At 40.7% G+C, this 18,569-nt stretch overlaps 1 protein-coding gene and 1 pseudogene across 2 annotated transcripts in view; both read right to left on the bottom strand.

Moving 5' to 3' along the window:
* The window catches only part of ACYP2 (acylphosphatase 2), a 174,793-nt gene that overhangs the window by 125,419 nt on the left and 30,805 nt on the right, over positions 1–18,569 (bottom strand). The gene's annotated exons all lie outside the window — the stretch shown is intronic.
* On the bottom strand, positions 9,323–11,926 carry LOC122441676 (annotated as a pseudogene).

Raw genomic sequence — 18,569 nt, 5'->3', positions numbered from 1 at the left:
TGCAAAGGCAGCCTCGTAAGTGCCATGTTCTTGGGGAGTACCCTGCCTCGATTAGCGGTAAACAAAAAGTTCTAACAATATAAAAACTGGCTGCTAATTTCACTTAACCAGAAGTCAGGTGCAACCATACTGGAGAAATGAGGGAAAGAAAGTGTAGTATAAATATAAGAGTTACATCTTCATCTATCATAATAGAAAGTCAATAGATAATGTCTAAAATTAATGATTTAAGAGATACTAGTTTGAGAATACTATTTTGAAATCAGGAGGCTTGCCCAAAGAAATCACTAAAACAGTGATTGAGGAGTAAGAAGGGATGGGTTTGAGTGGGGTGCCTGCCTTTTAAAAAAAAATATATTTTAGTACTAGTAGACTTTTTCAACGTGTGCAGGTATCAATATTATTTTATTAAAAAACAAAATCAACATATAAAAACATTTAAGGAAAAACCTAATAATTTTGGTGGACGTTTTCTGTGTGCTGTTTGTCAAAAATGTCTAGGGTAACATGGATATATCTGGTAGATCATAGTTGGTTTTAAATTCCTACAGGTTGAAGTTTAGTGAGTATTCTAATGTGGGGGCCAAATTAAGAGGAGCATATCTGTATATATGCCAGTAGAGTCCATAGATTAGAAATCAAAGTAGGGGTTTGGGGGGCTAGAAGGATGTCATGGACGTGCTTCAAGTCAAAGAAGCAGATAAAAACCAGGCAGACCTACCCAACAAAGTAGAGCAGAACAATACTCAGGGACACAAGAACACAGTGGCCATTTGGTGTTGGCACAAATGGTGCTATACATGTTAATTGGCCTTAGAAGATTCATTGCTAAAATTATAGACAGAAATCGTCACCAGGGGAAAGTTAACTTCTGCTAAATAGCTTCCAGTTTTCTTCCAGGAGAAAAAGGGACATGAATAAAATACTTTGGAGCAAGAATACCATCTAAAATGGTTTAGGTTAAAAAAAACAAAAAAAAAGAGGTATTTTTTTCCTGTAAGATTCCTATTTGGCTCCTCATGCAGAAAAATCAAGTTTTACAAATCCCAACAAGTTTAAAGGGGTGAAAATTGGCACCAAAAATAGAGCTTTGGTTTATCTTAATGTTGGTCACTCAGGTTGATCAATTTATATGGGATTTAAGTAAACATATGCAATACAAATTTTGCCTTTATCATCCTTAGCTATCCAATACTTAAAATTTTATTTCTAACAGTTATTATAGACACACTCAGACTAGAGTTAATATCTATAATAATTGTCCTCCACACTAGCAGTGTTTTATTCACTTTACACTTTCCCAAGAGAAACTTTATATTCATTCTCACAGCTCTTCCTCTTTATTAACTTGAATTTCTCCTAATTTAATTCAATGATTACCATATACATATTTTAAAATAACTCAGCCAATATAAAACAATAGCTGAATTCTACTATACTTGCCTAAATATTATCCAATAGTGTATCTAAAATTATGTTAATAACTATTCCTTTGGTAATACCCAACTACTTTTCATGGTTCCTAAGTCACCATTCATGTTGCTTTTATCCTTTATTGGACAATCTGATGTAGGACATTTGACTCAGTGGTTTCATCTGGGGCATGTTCTGATAGAGCAAAGAGGAATATGGACATTTTGATGAAACGCTTTTGAGAAATCTACACCAAAAGATAGACACAGTTTTTTTAATTATAAATTATAGTAACATCAGTGGTGGAGAAATGGGATGGAATGAGGCTCTCAGATGGCATGGGGCCCAGGATCAGGTGAGGATCCTGATTTTGTACCTTATGTAATTTTTAAAAGTTGGCTTGTTGTTTAGAATTTATTGAAATATTCTATTCTCAAAACAATTGCATCAGCATATACTGACAAAGACCATTTAGCCATTATTCTGATTCTTTAGATATCTCCTACCCAACTTTCTTCCCATTGGATTTTCACAATAACCTCATGTACTATAAGATTACAGACATCACTTTTCACCCAAATAATTCAGAAGACTGAATTTTAAAACACATTTTCCTACATAACCATGATGTTACTACTAGACCTAACAAATTTAGCACTAATTCCTCAATGTTCTTTAGTACCCAGGCCATATTCAAATGCCCCCAATCAGCACCTCAAATATCTTTTACAGCTGGTTTGTCCCAACTAGGAAAAAAAAATCTGTTTGTGACAGAAATATGGAAAAATATTACAACTGCAAAATCTAGGTATAGATGTTCATTATGCTATTCCCTCAATTTTGCATGCATTTGAAAATTTTCATAATGATATAATTCTTTTAGACATTATATCTTTGCAAAATGTCTATATATGTGAACAAGGTGGGAAGTTTCTAACTCATGCTACTGAGCCCTGTCCTGTTTGATATGTCATATTTGGACAATTATATAGAAAGGATATTTATCATGTCTTTTAGTTGATGATGTGTGGGGAACGATGAATGTGTTACATAGCTGAATCAAGACTCAAAAATATAACAAGGACTGGTAAAGAAATGATTGGTGATACACTGGGTATATTTTTACATTAAATAAGAGTCAGAGGAGAAGGTCACAGGTCACTAGATATAATGATGAAGAAGGGACCTAAGGAACACCATCTAGCTCTTGTGGCAGCTAGAGCAAATGGAATTGTTGGAAGTATTAACAAAATAGGGTTTTTCCTTCATTAAGAGGGACTGGTGCCCTTCCTGCCTATGAGTATCTGTCAGTATTGTCAGAAGATGCTACCATGGGCTCTGCTCCCATGAGCACTGGAGTGGAAATCGCATGGGAAGGGGGGCTACAAAAGCCAAATTGCTATAGAATCTTCAGTTTCCATTGTTATGGAAGGCAGAGACTATATTATCTTTATATCCACAGTTTCCGGTACTTTGACATAGCAGATTCTCCACAGTGTTCGTGGAATGAATGAATGCTTCCCTACAGGCTATAGGCAATAATCTATTCATCAACAGATGTAGAGATGCATAAACAGACTGAGCCATCAGGATGCTCTAAGGCAACACCATGGCCATATGGAACATACACACCTTGGTTTCTTTGGCTGCAACCAAATATCATGTCAATAATTGAGACTGTACCTGGATAAGAACATCAACAATGAGGCACCACTGGACCAGGCTCTAATTTTGCTGGATGACTGTCTAAACCGGAATATAAAGCCACAAACATCACAGGAAAGAGGGTTACATGAGTGTGTTTTGGCATTATTAAGACATTGTGTTTTCTACAACAATTCAGGTTGAGTGGTTCAGGCTCAAATACCTTTACATGGGTTCCAAGGATTTGGGGAGAGATAATCTTTGGCAAAATGGCCAGTGTAAACTCATAAGCCTCACAGTTAAATCCTTACCAGTCTGGCTCTGGCTCACTTTTAAAATCTCTCCCAGTCAGAAAGTCTAAACTCCATGGTTGTGATGGTGTTCAGTCACTTGTCATGTCCGACTCTTTGCGACCCATGGACTGCAGCATGCCAGGCTTCCCTGTCCTTCACTATCTCCCAGAGTTTGCTCAAGCTCATGTCCACTGAGTTGGTGATGCCATCCAACCATCTCATCCTCTATAGTCTGAACTATTTCCATATTCCCATGTGGTTCACTTCTGGAAGTTGCACCCTGGTCCTACCACCCTGTCTTTTATGGAGCTACCCCTCCACTTCTTCACTCTGCTCTGAATATCCAAATTCTACTCACCCCAAAGTCCAAATCAGACTCCATAATTTTAACCTCCTTTGGTCGCTTGAGGTTCTACCACACTTCTCTACCATTTGACAGAATGCTCTCTGTATAGGTAATTAAATTTCATAGGCAAAGGTTTTATTTCCTCAGGTAGATTATAAGCTCAACGCCAAGGATTTTTAATTTCCCGAAGTGCCTAGCACAATGCTTCACATGGGAGGTGCTAAATAAATATGAAGCACTCAATGAGTCCAAACATTTGTGAACCACTTCTTTTTGTCTGAAACTTTGTCTAAAACAAACTTCTAGTCTTTCTGGCTTCATCATGCCATGAATAAATTTCTCAGCTAAAAAAATAACTCAATCCTCAAGTGTTCCTGCTGCTGCTATAATAGAGGGTCTCAGAGACAAAACCTGGCAAACAATACTCTCTTGTCGCATTTAATAAGGGTGAGTCACTTTAAACTAGACAAGCAAGCACTATATTCCAGAAATTGTCTCTTCCCACTGTGATTGAAAAGAAAATATTCATTGATTTTAGATATACTAAACCAAAGACATATTCAGAAATAATAAGTAACTTTCACATGTGTGTATGAGTATGGTCGATATCCTCCATACTCAAAATGTGCTCCATGGATAAACAGAACCCATCTCACTTGGGAGCTTGGATTAGAAATGCAGAGTATCAGGTTCTGTCTCAAATTTACTGAATGAGAATCCTGTTTTTTAACAAAAACCCTAGGTGATATTAAAAGCCTTGAACAAGCCCAAAGTGGGCATAGCTGATTGCACTGGAGTTTTTTATGTAGGCTCCTGAGAATATAGGCTTTCCATCCTTTCAAAATAGTCTATACCCGTGGTTCAACGCTTGCCGGACCCCACCGCCAGGGTTTCTCATTTAGTAGGTCTGGGATGGGACCCCAGAATCTCCATTTCTAACCAGCTTCCAGGTGACGCCTGTGGTGATGCTGCTGGTCCAGGAATCACAACCACTGGTTCACATCACCTAAAAATCACATGTTGCATATTCAGGGGATTCTGCTTCAATTGCACTTCCAGTAGAAGGGGGAGAACTAAGATAGCAGAGAGGAAACAGCAAAAGAAGTGGCAGCAAAATGTTTCATTTGTGTTGCAGGAAGATAGCAGTTAAACGTTCCTTTGTACACAGTGGGATAAAAATAGTTGAAGAAATTACTATAGCAACAGCTGTGTTATCCTCTAGGTTTTTTTCTACTGACAATTCAGAAAAGGAAACTCGTCTTCCCATCTTACAGAAATACTGTTTCAACACTGGGCCTTATCAAAAACAAAAGCCATAGGAAACAGATCCCATTCATTAAAGACTATGAGGTAACAAAAGAGATATAAGATGCATTTGAAAATGACTCCGAGGCCTGGATCTGGATTCTTTGGTCAAGCAGTGAAACAAAAATGAGTTTTTTATATCTATGACTCTAAAACCAGGACAGCAGAGCGATGTTGAGAACATCTTACAAATTTTTAAACTTTAAAAATAATCTCAGTTCCTATTTAAGATTCTCAAAATTATAAATAAAACAATATATGTATATATAAACCAAAGAGCTCCACCTAGAGTTGAAAAAAAAATGTTATTACTTAATGCACGCAGATAGAAAAGCTCCATTCACCCATATCTTATGTGTAGTCTCTTTTGTTGATGTTGAAAATAACTATTTTTATGAAATCTTTACAAAAAGGATAACTTTCTGAAATGTGACATACCGTTAATTAAAGAAGAACTGAGTTTCAAATAATGCTGTAAACTATTTACTTCTAAAAATTTGATAATAATACTTGTTATTATGGATGATTTAGAAGCCATTGTCTTAAAGCAAAGTATTTGAAAGTTGGGATCATGTTTAAAGCATCATAAAGAAGATTAAAACATGGATTCTTACCCGAACTTGCTATGTGACCTTGAGCAGCTCACCTTCCAGCTCTGAATTTTCTCACTACTGAGGATTAAACAAGATCAGTGGTTCTCAGCCTGACTGCACTTTGGAAGTATCTGGGAATATCAAGAAATCAATGCCTGGGTCCTACCCCTAGAGATTCCAATTTAGTTGTCTACTGTAGGGCCTAACCTCGTTGCCTTGAAAAAGCTCCTGGTGATTCTAATGTGCACAGAGGCTGCTTTGGATCAGCTTGCTCGATTGCACCCCCCTAGTTAGTGGTTCTTATGCTTCAAGTACTTGAGAGTCGCATGGTAGTCTTGTCAAAACACAGATTGCCGGCTCATTGACAGCTCCCTCCACCCCCGCCACCCTGGGCTAGGGCTTCTGATTCTGTGGCGGCCCCAAGGTCTCGTATTTCTAAGTTTCCGGGCTTCCCTTGTGGCTTAGCTGGTAAAGAATCCCCCTGCAATGCTGATACTACTAGTCCAGAGTCATAGTTGGAGAACCTGTTCTACATGGTGACCTCAAAACTACACTTTCCTAACTCCCCGGATTATTATTCCTCTATTTTATCAAACCACAGTATGATATTGTTAATTTGTCTCCCTGATTCCTGCCTCTCTCCCTCCTGTTCTTAGCCCACACTACCAAGTTAACATCCTAACCCCCAAATTCTGTGCTGCTCCCTGACTGAACTTTTTCAATGACTCCCCAGTGCTGAAAGAAGACAAGACCAACTAACACAACATACAGGATTTTCACAGTTTGACCCCAAACTTCCTTTCTAATCTCAGCTTCCAATAGTCCCTGTCATTTGCCTGTGTTCCAGTCACTTGTCTCCAAACACACACAAAGGCTCCGCGCCTTTGTGCCTGGTATTCCCTTGTCCTGGAATGTCCTTATCCCACCTTCTCTTTTTGACATACATGTTCTGTCTGTTCTGTGTGCCAGGAACTGTGCCAGGCTTGGGGAATTCAGGGAGGAATTCAGGAAGGACCCCTTCCCTTCAGGAGTCTGGTGATGTGGTGGGCATTGTTGAACAGTGAACCCACACCATTACCCACCCCGCTCCCTCACTGTATATTTTCTCTATATTATAAGGTTTTGACATCTTAAAAAAGTCTTTCTGGCTGGAGACAGGCTGCCCTTCCTTGAGGCTTGCCAATTCTTAGAGATAGCCCTGAGCTTGCCTTTAATGCAAACTAACCCCTCTGAGCCCTATCCCCTCCACTGGGCCCCGCATCCCAACAGGCAGTAATCCTTTCTCTTAAATATCCCTTGGGCTTCCCAGGTAGCTAGTGGGAAAGAACTCACCTAGCAACACAGAAGATGCAAGAGATATGGGTTCCATCCCTGGGTAAGGAAGATTCCCTGGAGTAGAAAATAGCACCCCACTACAGTATTCTTGCCTGGGAAATCCCACGGACAGAGGAGCCTGGCGGGCTACAGTCTATGGTGTTGCAGAGAGTCAGACAGGACTGAGCAACTAAGCACTTACTTAAACGTCCCAGGGCCAGATTTCAGGCAGCTAGGGACAACCTCTACAGTCCAAAGCCCTCCAGGATGATTCCAACAGCCAATCCTAAACGTTTCACCTGCCCTGCCTTGCCTTCCTACAGATACCCCCAGCAAAGGCTCTGGCCTAAACCTTCCCCTCGCTGCCTCCTGATTCCCCTGCTGTTGTCCCCTTGACTGTGCAAGGCATGCCTAGCCTTCTGTCTCCAGGACCTATGAGCACAGGAAACTTTTCTCCTGAACTTCAAATACGTGGCTCCACCAAACTGACCATCTCATAGAAGAGCACTCACCTTGGTTACCATGGCTGGGAAGCTGGTTACAGCTAGAGACGGCCCATGGTGCACACACGGAAATGTGCTGCAGGCTGTTGGGTGGATGGGGCGGGGGGGCAGCGGCGTGGTCCTGCGGAGTTTGTTCCCAGATAAAAGGGAACAGACCCAGGGCCATCCCCTCCTCCAGCCTTCAGCCAGGGTGCTGGAAGTCGGAGCCGTCCTTTTATAACCATGAGGGAAAAAGATAAGAAAACCCCCACAGACCCAGGCCCTGACACTGAGGGCCAGCCCACAGAATACAACAGCCACTGACCTGAGAGCCCCTTTATATCTAAGAACAACCCCACCCCCCTCAATCCCCACCACCACCTGTTGGAGCCACTTGCTTTAAACTCTCACTACAGCTGAAAGCATTCTCTGGGGGTGGAGGTGGGGGATAGCAAGCAAGTAATTCCTAACAGCTGTGCTAAGCGACGTGAAGAAGCAGGGCACAGGGTGGGTGAGAGGGGTAACCGCGTGAGTAGGGGTAGTCAGCAAGGCTTGGAGGTAAAGAAGGCAGAGGGGAGACGGTCTGAGAGCCCTAAGAGAAGAAAGCATGGTGTGGCGAGGGGACTGAAAGCCCAGTGAGAGGGAGAGCGGCCAACGAGGCCGGAGAGGCAAACCCAGGCCCGTCCCCTCAAACTAGGAGGGAGCACCTTCCTCCGGGCACCCCAGCTCTCCAGCCCCAGGCTCCTCCCTTGTATCTCCCAACCTGTGCTGAATTCACCTGCTTCCCTCTTCCCCCCAGACAGACAGTTTGGACTTTTCACAATACCTTTAGTCATTTTGTACCCTCAGCAGGGAAGATGGAAAGACACTAAACATTCACTGAATGAAAAAATTATCATGATAGGCTATTTTAACTGTTTAATCCAGCAAGAGGGCTAATCTATGACTGTTTTTGAGGCCCAGTTCTGCACTCAAACCCTATCACCCACCCAGTCTGCCATCTTTACATGACGGGATGAAATGCTTGCCCCATTCGAACTTATTGCTGTTAAACTATTAGGTGACCTTCATTAAGCCTGTCAGGTCTACAATTTCCTGATTTTCAAGTATCTTTTAAAAGCACAAAGAGCCTGATGTTAGCACCCCAGCCAAAGAAACAGAAATACTTCTATTAGGCATTGAAATATTATCCATATTTGTTTTTAAATAGCAGGTTTGGAGTGGTTTTATTTAATTTCAATTTCTTAATTTTTATAATTGACTTGATTCACTTAAAATCAGTCCAATTGTTTATTTACAAATTACAAAGGCAAACAAAACTTTCTCATCATGAGTCCTTATTTGACTCAGTATTTATTTGAAAAATACTTCATAGACTATAATTAAAAGTGAATCACCAAGTTTAAATTTAAAATGCACTCATGTTTAGGAATCAACACTTTAAAAATATTGGGCAAAGCACACACTGTGGTCGGGGAGGGCAGCAGGGAGCGGTATTTTAATGGTCTGTGTGCGAAGGCGCTCAGTCGTGTCTGACTCTTTGTGACCCCATGGACTGTAGCCCGCCAGGCTTCTCTCTCCATGGGATTCTCCAGGCAAGAGTACTGGAGTGGGGTGCCATTTCCTTCTACAGGGAATGTAAACCATAGGCTTTAGTTAATAAAAATGTATCAACACTGGCCCATCAATTGCAGCGAATGTATCACAGTAATGCAAGATGTTAATAACAGAGGAAGTGAGTTGAGGAGAGATATAGAGGCACCCTCTCTACTTTCTGTTCAATTTTTCTGTAAAACTGCTCTAAAAAGTAAAGTCCATTAATTTTTTAAAAATGTGTTGCATTGCGCATTTATTAAATATGATGAACTAAATTCACATATTTAAAGTGTAAACTTTAAAGCAAAAGTCATGCATCTAAGCACTTTTTTTTTAAATGTTTTTAAGTTCATGTTACTTGTTTATAATATGATATCATATCATCCAGAGTTTCAAAAGTGACCGTCGGGGCTTGTGGTGCGCTGCTGGGGGCAGGAGCAGATGATGTCTGTGACACGCAGGGGTCGTGGCTCTGGCCAGAGTGCTGCCCCGGATCCCTCTGTGCAGGGGCAGGTCGGGTCCACGCCTGGCTGCTCAGAGACTCAGTTCTCTTTTGGTCCACAAAGTAATAAGATGGTGGCGCAAACTCAGGGTCTCTCTCAGCCCGGAGATCTGACTGCCTCTTCGACCACTACCCAAAGGAAAAGTCTTTTCCTCTGTCCCACTCGCAGACGTGCGGCACCCCAGGTCTGGTATCTTTCCTCTCCTGAACGATGACTTCTACTTTGCTACTCTAGGCGGCTGTACGAGGAGCTGGCCTGACCTCTGGTTCTGGCGGCAAAGGGCCAATAACATCTCCATCTCTGTTTTCTTCCTCTGCTCCATCTTCTTTTGATTTTTTCATCTTTTTCTGTCGGAGTTTAGCAAGTCTTGCTTCTAATATGGCTTTTCTCTTTTCCTTTGTGTTTTCTCGTTTTGTTCTCTGATCTGTTGTCTGTTCACACAGCATTTCTAAGGTTTTCATCTGCTTGTTTCTCAACTCTTTATCTCGGGCGAAAGCAAAGTATCCAACACCAAGTTGCCGGGCCTCATTTTCACGGATGTCTTCATAATGTACGGGCCCCACTGGCCTTCTCAGGGCCTCCCTCTCCTTTTCCTCCCACTGCTGGCGCTGGAGTTCTTTTCTCATATCTTCAGACAGTAAGGTTTTCTCATTTGCAGGACTAACGAAAAGCCTCCCCTGAAGATTTTTATCCATTTCCAGCAGATCTGGCAAATCCTTTCTCATACAGCGCCGGGATCGCCCTAAAGAATCCACATAATCCACCCACTCTTCACTGGGATCCTGGGGAGGAGGAATATCTTTTTCAGAAAGAGCTGCTTCATCACCGTCTCTTTCTTCAGTCTTTCTGTAATCTCTATTGGCACCAACCGCTTCCATTTCTTTGTGTCTGTCTATCATCTTCTGTGTGAAATCCACAAGGTACATGTCCTCCACCTCTTCATCTATAAAGTCTCCTTTAGTCATTTTCTCATACAATTTGGCTTTTTCTTCCAATTTCTCCCTCGCTTTGTCCAGAGTCTTCTGTTCTGCAATCTGCTCTTCAGCATCCTTTTCAGCTCGGTTAGAGAGACTCCTGCATTCTGTTTGCTCCAGATACTTGGTTTCTTGTTAGTTGGTTTTGGTTTTCCCAAAACTCCAGCATCTTTTAGAAGTTTTTCTTGTTAGAATTCTTCTTGTTTTCGGAAGAGTTCAGCCTTAAGGTCTACCAACGAGGACGCCGTGACGTCCAAGGGCTTCTTTCTCCTGTCCATATTCGCCCCAGAGTGTCCTTAGGTGTACGTCTCAAGGTACCAAGCCTGCCTTTTATACCGCCTTCCGCTGGAACCCTAAGCACTTTTAATAAAGATGTTATATTGCAGAAGAAAAGTAATGAGTTAGAATTTGAGGTCTAAAACCTGATATTAGAACTCTGATTTGCTCTCGGCCTTAGCGCCATCTTTTGAGAAACTTCTGCGCCATGAGAGCGAAGTGGAGGAAGAAGCGAATGCGCAGGCTGAAACGCAAAAGAAGAAAGATGAGGCAGAGGTCCACGTAAACCTGTACACCCATGGAAGCCACAGAAGCAGAGACAAGGGAAGCCAGAGGCCAGGGACGCTGGTACAAATTGTGGACTGCATGCCTACTACTATCTAGAACTTCTCAATGGATCTGGAACATCTATGGCCATTCTGATCGCCTTGACCACCTTTGAGAGACCTACCTTGCTCGTATCAAAGCCGTCCCTTTTGATCCTTTGCCCTGGACCTGTGATAACTATGGACTAGTTCTCTTCTCAGTTGTGGCTGAATGTAATGTGTACAATAAATCATCTCTTTTGCTGTCTTAGCTGAAGAAAAAAAAAAAAATTAAAAAAAAAAATTAGAACTCTGATTCTACTGTAGATATTTTTCATGTTTCTAGTTTTCCAACAGAGTAACTGATATCAAATAAGTTACATTAAAATTTTTTTCCAAAATTCCATCTTCTCAGTGAATTTTTGTTCTTCTGAAAAATATGTCTTCCATATCTCCATAGAACATGTCATGAAAAACACACATGCACACACACACACAGATAGAACATCTAATGGAGCTTTCTTAATAACACTATCCGTTTGTAAAAGGATTTAAATGAATAAAGTATAAAAATACTAGCAAAGCACTTTGAGAGTCTCAGATGATAAAGTTAGGAAAAACTAGCAAGTCTGTTAACATAGAAATTCATGCCACTAATGGTCTGTCAGAGAAAAGTTATTTTTACAAATATTAAATAACTTTGAATCTGACACTACCTAATTATTCATGAAATCCATTGCTTCATTCCTGTCCACTTCTGTAACCGCTAGAAATTTAAAACAATGGCATTTCCTAGTTAGAGCAAAAGGCTGTTATAATTTGACATTCCATACAAATGCTATTTGTGGAAAAGATAAATACAATTATATCGATGAATACATCTATTCTACTTCTGACTCAAACTAAACACATTTTAAGTATATATATGTTATCAACTCTTTACAGAACCATAGAATCTTAGTTGGACAGGATCTTTGAGGCCATCTATACTAACTTAATGCTTCCCAGGTGGTGCAGTGGTAAAGAATCTGCCTGCCAATTCAGGAGATGCAGGAGACTTGGGTTTGAGCTCTCGGTTGGGAAAATCCCCTGGAGGAGGAAATGGCAACCTGCTCCAATATTCTTGCCTGGAAAATTCCACGGAGGAGGAGGAAAATTCCAGAGGAGCCTGGCAAGTTACAGTCCACTGGGTTGCGAAGAGCTGGACATGACTGAGCTACTGGGCACACACACGCACAGCACACGCTACCTTACTATCCAGTGAGTTAGATCTTCTATGACACCCTCCACTCTTATCTATACCAGGAGTCTGAAACACTTTCTGTTAAAGGCCTGATGGTAAACACCTTGTGTCCATCCAGTGTCTGTTGCAAATGCTCATCGCTGCCTTTGTAGCACAAAAACAACAGCAGACAAAACAGGAACAAATGGGCATGGCTGTGCCCTCAGTAAACCTTTGTTTATAAAACAGAGAGTAGACCAGATCTGGCCAGAAGGCCACAGTATGCCAATGTCCGATATAGACCCCTCCCAGTTACTGATAAAATTCCATTAGATACGTTTGACACCTTCAGAGGAAAATTCTCTGCTGGGGGGGCTGAAATAAGCAAATTCACCCATTGCTATAAATAAATATTGCCTTCTGAAACAACACAGAACGTCTATCCTTTGCCTTGTATCAGTCCTTCAAATACTTGAAGTAAACGATCACGGTTCCCTCAAGTAGTACTTTCTTCAGTCTAAATACCCCGATGCCATCAAGCATTCCTTCTATTATGACCCAGTTTTCCAGACCACGTGACCAACTGATCATCCTGTTGTATACATACCCGAGTCCATTACCCTTTGAAGTGCAGAGTAGAGATACATGACATATGGTTTTCAAAATATGCAGTAATCAAGATGGAATTTTAATTTTAGAATTTGGCTCACTGTCTCCAAATACAAATGTTTTTAGTTTCCCAGGGGTTTTGTTTCAACAAAATTACTATTTAGTCTTTAAAAAAACATATTTTGTGTAGATATGGCCAAAGGTTAATGCCCAGTGTCATAACTCTATATATTAATTTTAAATGATTACCAAGAAATAAAAGTATTTTTTGTTTCATTTTGGAAAAAAAAAAGTAGGCTTAATAAAACGATGAATTCAAAATGGTTCCTACACATCAAAAAATGTTGGCAGAACTTACCTCTACAATTGGAATCATAGTGCAATTTACAAAAGAAAACTATCAGTCATTTTTCAGAGAAAATGAAACACAGAAGAGAAAGAAAAACACACACAAACACATACATCTGCAGTGTGTCCTTGGATGTTTCTGGCCTGTTAGCAAGAACAGAGCATGGTTGCTATAGTCAGAGCCAAGATAAACCTCTAAACGATGGTCCTTGTTTTATTTCACATTTCAATAACTTGGGAAGAAACCATATCCATGTTTTAAAAGACAATTTAGTTCTAATTTCCATGACTTATTATCATAGCATTCTAAAAAATGTTTTAATAACTAGAAAAAATAATTTCATATTTATATAGCTATAAATGCACCACATTTGGTCTGACTTTACAACCCATTTCTGTAACTTACTGTACTTTAATTTTTTGATAATTCAGTACCTTAAAAAGTATATTGCACATAGTAGATGGTAGAGGAGTAAATTCATTGTTTAAAGTATAAATATTTTTATTTGTACCAACATCACAATTTATGTTTGTTAAGTCTGATTTAAACTCTCTGGTGCCTGCCTCCTGCTTGCTTCACAAAAGCTCTCCCTGGGTAATCCCATCCACGTACAAGCCTGCAGACACTATCCACATACAGAAGACAACCAAATTTGTTTCTCTAGCCCGGTTTCTCTGCAGGGATGACCCACATACCTGAGAGCCTACTGGCACTTCCACCTGGACAGTCCAACCGCCACTAAGAGCACCAGCAAAGATGGAACACCCTGGGTGATCTCATGACAGGGACTGTTTGCTGATCGTTCATTATGTGCCATGCGCTGTGCTCAGCGCTTCAAATGGCTTTCCTCACTTAATCTTCACAGTGCAGTTAAACATGGCATTTCCTTTTACCTGAAACCCCATTCAAATGATAGCATCCAAAATATGAAATATGTAACCAACATCATTCATTAACTACCTAGTATCCATCCCCCTGCCCTTCTTCCTGGACAAACTGGAACAACAATTTGTTCAGAGCATCAATAAGTCAAACCAATTTCTTAGTCTTCTTTGCAGCAAGGAGTAACTATAGGTCCATATAGGAGCCAGTGAAACTTAAGAGATGTCTGTTTTGGGAAATTCAGGAAACAACACAATCCCTTATTCTTTCCTTCATTCCTCCTGACTTAATAATGGATATTATGTGCAGCTGCACTTTTTCATTTTTTTTGACCATCAGAGAAAGGCCAAGAGAAGCACAGAGACACTGGCCCTCGTATCACTGAGCTATTGAACCAAGGCCAGTAACCATCTACCTCCACACTTGTTACTGAGAAAAATAAACTCCTGTATGTTACAACCATTTTCAGTACGGTATTCTACCAACCTACTGCTGAAAACAGTCCTGTTAGATACAAAACTGTAATCTGAATTAGAGACTTTAACAAACTAGAATGAAAGCAGGAGGAAACAAACTAGAAGAAAGAGCAACAAGCTAGGAGGAAGAGCAGCTGCACAGAAAAACAAAGGATGTTACACCCCAAGTGCTTGCAGTGTGTTAGTTGCTCGGTTGTGTCTGACTCTTTGAGACCCCATGCACTGCTGCCCACCAGGCTCTTCTGTCCACTGGATTTCCCAGGCAAGAATACTGGAGTGGGTAGCCATTTCCTCCTTCAGAGAATTTTCCCAACCCAAGAATCAAACCAATGTCTCCTGCACTGCAGTCAGATTCTTTACTGTCTGAGGCACCTGGGAAGCAAAACCAACGAGAAACAAGTCGGTTACCTCATAGAACCCACGGAAGACTGGGGATTTGGAGGCACCAAGGCACCAAAGTGCTTCACTCAATATGCCAACAAATTTGGAAAACTCAGCAGTGGCCACAGGACTGGAAAATGTCAGTTTTCATTTTAATCCCAAAGAAGGGCAATGCCAAAGAACGTTCAAACAACCGCACAATTGCACTCATTTCAAATGCTGGCAATACTCAGAATCCTTCAAGCTAGGCTTCAGCAGTAGGTGAATCAAGAACTTCCAGATGTATAAGCTGGATTTAGAAAAGGCAGGAACCAGAGATCAAATTGCCAACATCCACTGGATCATAGAAAAAGCAAGAGAATTCCAGAAAAACATCTACTTCTGCTTCACTGACTACATTAACTACATTAACTACATTGACTACATCCACTACATTTGACTGTGTGGATCATAACAAACTGGAAAATTCTTTAAGAGGTGGGAATACCAGATCACCTTACCTGCCTCCTAAGAAACCTGTATGGAGATCAACAGGCAATAGTTAGAACCAGACATGGAACAACAGACTGGTTCAAAATTGGGAAAAGAGTACATTAAGGCTATATATTGTCACCCTGCTTATTTAACTTATATGCAGGGTACATCATGTGAAATCCTGGGCTGGATGACTCACAAGCTAGAATCAAGATTTCTGGGAGAAAATCAACAACCTTAGATATGCAGATGATATCACTTTAATGGCAGAAAGTGAAGAGGAACTAAAGAGCCTCTTGATGACGGTGAAAGAGGAGAGTGAAAAGGCTGGCTTAATACTTTACATTCAAAAACACTAACATCACGGCATCTGGTCCCATCACTTTATGGCAAATAGATGTTGGAAGAGTGGAAACCATGACATATTTTCTTTTCTTGGACTCCAAAATCGCAGCAGATGGTGACTGCAGCTATGAAGTTAAAAAACGTTTGCTCCTTGGAAGAAAAGCGATGACAACTTAAGACACTGTATTAAAAAGCAGAGACATCGCTTTGCCAACAAAGGTCCATACAGTCAAAGCTATGGGTTTTCCAGTAGTCATGTATGGATATGAGAGTTGGACCATAAAGGCTCAGTGCCAAAGAACTGATGCTTTCAAACTGTAGTGCTGGAGAAGGCTCTTGAGAGTCCTGTGGACTGCAAGGAGATCAAACAGGCCAATCCTAAAGGAAATTAGTCCTAAATACTCACTGGAAGGACTGATGCTCCAAGCTGAAGCTCTAATACTTTGGCCACCTCTTGCAAAGAGCTGACTCACTGGAAAAGACCCTGATGCTGGGAAAGATTGAGGGCAAGAGAAGAAGGGAGTGACAGAGGATGAGATGGTTGGATGGCATCACTGACTCAATGGACATGAGTTTGAGCAAGCTCCAAGAGACAGTGAAGGACTGGGAAGCCTGGTGTGCTGCAGTTTATGGGGTGGTAGAGAGCCAGTCATGACTTGGAGATTAAAAAAAAAAACAACAACAAGGACTGCAGAAGACAAGACCTAAAGATTTAGCATTTGGAGCTCCCCAACGAAAAGCCAGCTCTCCATCAGTCACCACCATTCCTCAAGTCAACAAGTCTGCAATTACATGTTTGAAAATTTCCTTAAAAATCGGTTTATTCTTGGCTGTCTGTTCATATTTATGAGAAAGTCACTGAAATATTGTAGGGGAGGGCTGGATATGAAAGAGAGAAGCAAAACAATCAGAAAAAAAAAAGGAGGGGTGAAAGGAAAAAAAGAGAAACTTAGAGGAAACAAAAACAAACCAAAAAGCAGAAGAAAACTGCAAAATCATATTTTCCTCAGAGAAATATGAAAAAAACCAAACAAACCCAAGAACAAGGCGCTATGAAGTAGAAACAATCAAAATATTGCAGCAGAAACAAACAAAATTAATAGGAAGTTTGGAAGATGAAGTTGAGACAATTTCCCAGAAAATGAAGTTTGGAGACTAGGTGAGAAAAGTCAAAAATTAGAGTATCAGGACCATGTAGAAATCTCAAAAGATGAGAACCAAGAAGTGAGAAAGAGGAACTTCCCTGGAGGTCAAGTGGTTAAGAATACTCTTTCTAATGCAGGGGATTTGGGTTCAATCCCTGGTCAGGCAATTAAGCCTGCATACTGAAACAAAAGAAGTCCAGAACTAAAGAAAGCTTGCATGCCACAACAAAGACCCAGTGCAGCCAAAAAAAAAAAAAAAAAAAGAAATTTAAACAGCGAGAGAGAAAGAAATTGTCAAAGGAAGACAATTCTCCTTCTCTAAGAGCCCAACATCTAAAGTGAAATTAAAACATGCATGAAGGTAGATGATTGTGAAAATGCAGAAAAAGTGGAAGAAATTGAACATCTAAAAAGTTTTCTGATAGGAACAAACAGGTGTGGTTCCCAAACCTTTGTATGAAAATGATATCAAATCTCTCAACAACAGCACAAGAAGTCATGGAACTATGCCTTCACAGTTCTGAATGGAAGATGATTTGGGGTATAAGATTTTATAACTCCAACTGAGTATGAGGGCAGATGAAGGCAGGCAAGGACAAAAACTTTTTGTCTCTCAGGAACATTTTGGGGGGAAGCATATGGAGAATTAGATTTCAACAAAATAAGGGACTATATCAAGGTAATGAAAACATGTGACTGAGGAAAGAGAAACCCACTCTATGAAATGGGCAAGGGGCTAAACCCCAGAATGACTGCTGTTTAGGAAGAGAGGAAGACAAGCTTCCAGGGAAAAGTATAACTGATAGGATATGAGATGCACTTCGACATTTGGAGGTAGATCTTCTGTGGGGATTAGAAAAATAGTTTGATAGGTATATGGAGTTTCTTTTAGGGAAAAATAGTAAAGTCGTTAGATTGAACAATATGAAATTTCTGTTTTGCAGTTCCAAATTTTGTCCAACATTGGCTGTTTTATATGGTTCAATGTAACTTACAAGTAAGTAACATGATGCAGGAAATCTGCATCAAAAACTCTTACAATAACAAAAGAAAAGTTGGAGGAATATGTGAAATAAGAATGTCAGATATTGTTATTGAAACTAGGTAACAGACACATGGGGTTGGTTCATTGTCCTGTATATATTTGAACATCCCATAAGAAAAAGGAGTAAAAACAAAAGAAAGATAGAAAATCGTGACAACAGAAAATGTGCAAAAGTTCAATAATCTAACAACACCTGGAGGAGTTTCTACTTAGCAATGCTCAGATGAAATCCAGTTATGGGACCACTGGACACAGAAAGAAAAAGTCAATGAAGGCCCATCTACACTAGACCTTCACTCACAGTGGGTCAGGCAATGTCAGGGATGTTTCACATCCCCCATTCCATCCTTGGGAGCTTCCCAGGTGGCACAGTGGTTAAGAATCTGAATCTGCCTGCCAATGTAGGAGACACGGGTTTGATCCCTGGATGGGAAAGATCCCCTGGAGTAGGAAATGGCAAGCCACTCCAGTATTCTTGCCTGGAAAATCCCATGGACAGAGGAGCCTTTCGGGCTACAGTCCACAGAGTCTCAAAGAGTCGGACATGACATAGCTACTGAGCATGACGGTGGCGATTCCACCCTTTCCTGTTTGCGT

Source organism: Cervus canadensis, chromosome 5 (assembly GCF_019320065.1).
Source record: "Cervus canadensis isolate Bull #8, Minnesota chromosome 5, ASM1932006v1, whole genome shotgun sequence".
NCBI lineage: Eukaryota > Metazoa > Chordata > Mammalia > Artiodactyla > Cervidae > Cervus > Cervus canadensis.
This window is presented reverse-complemented; position numbering and strand designations above follow the sequence as displayed.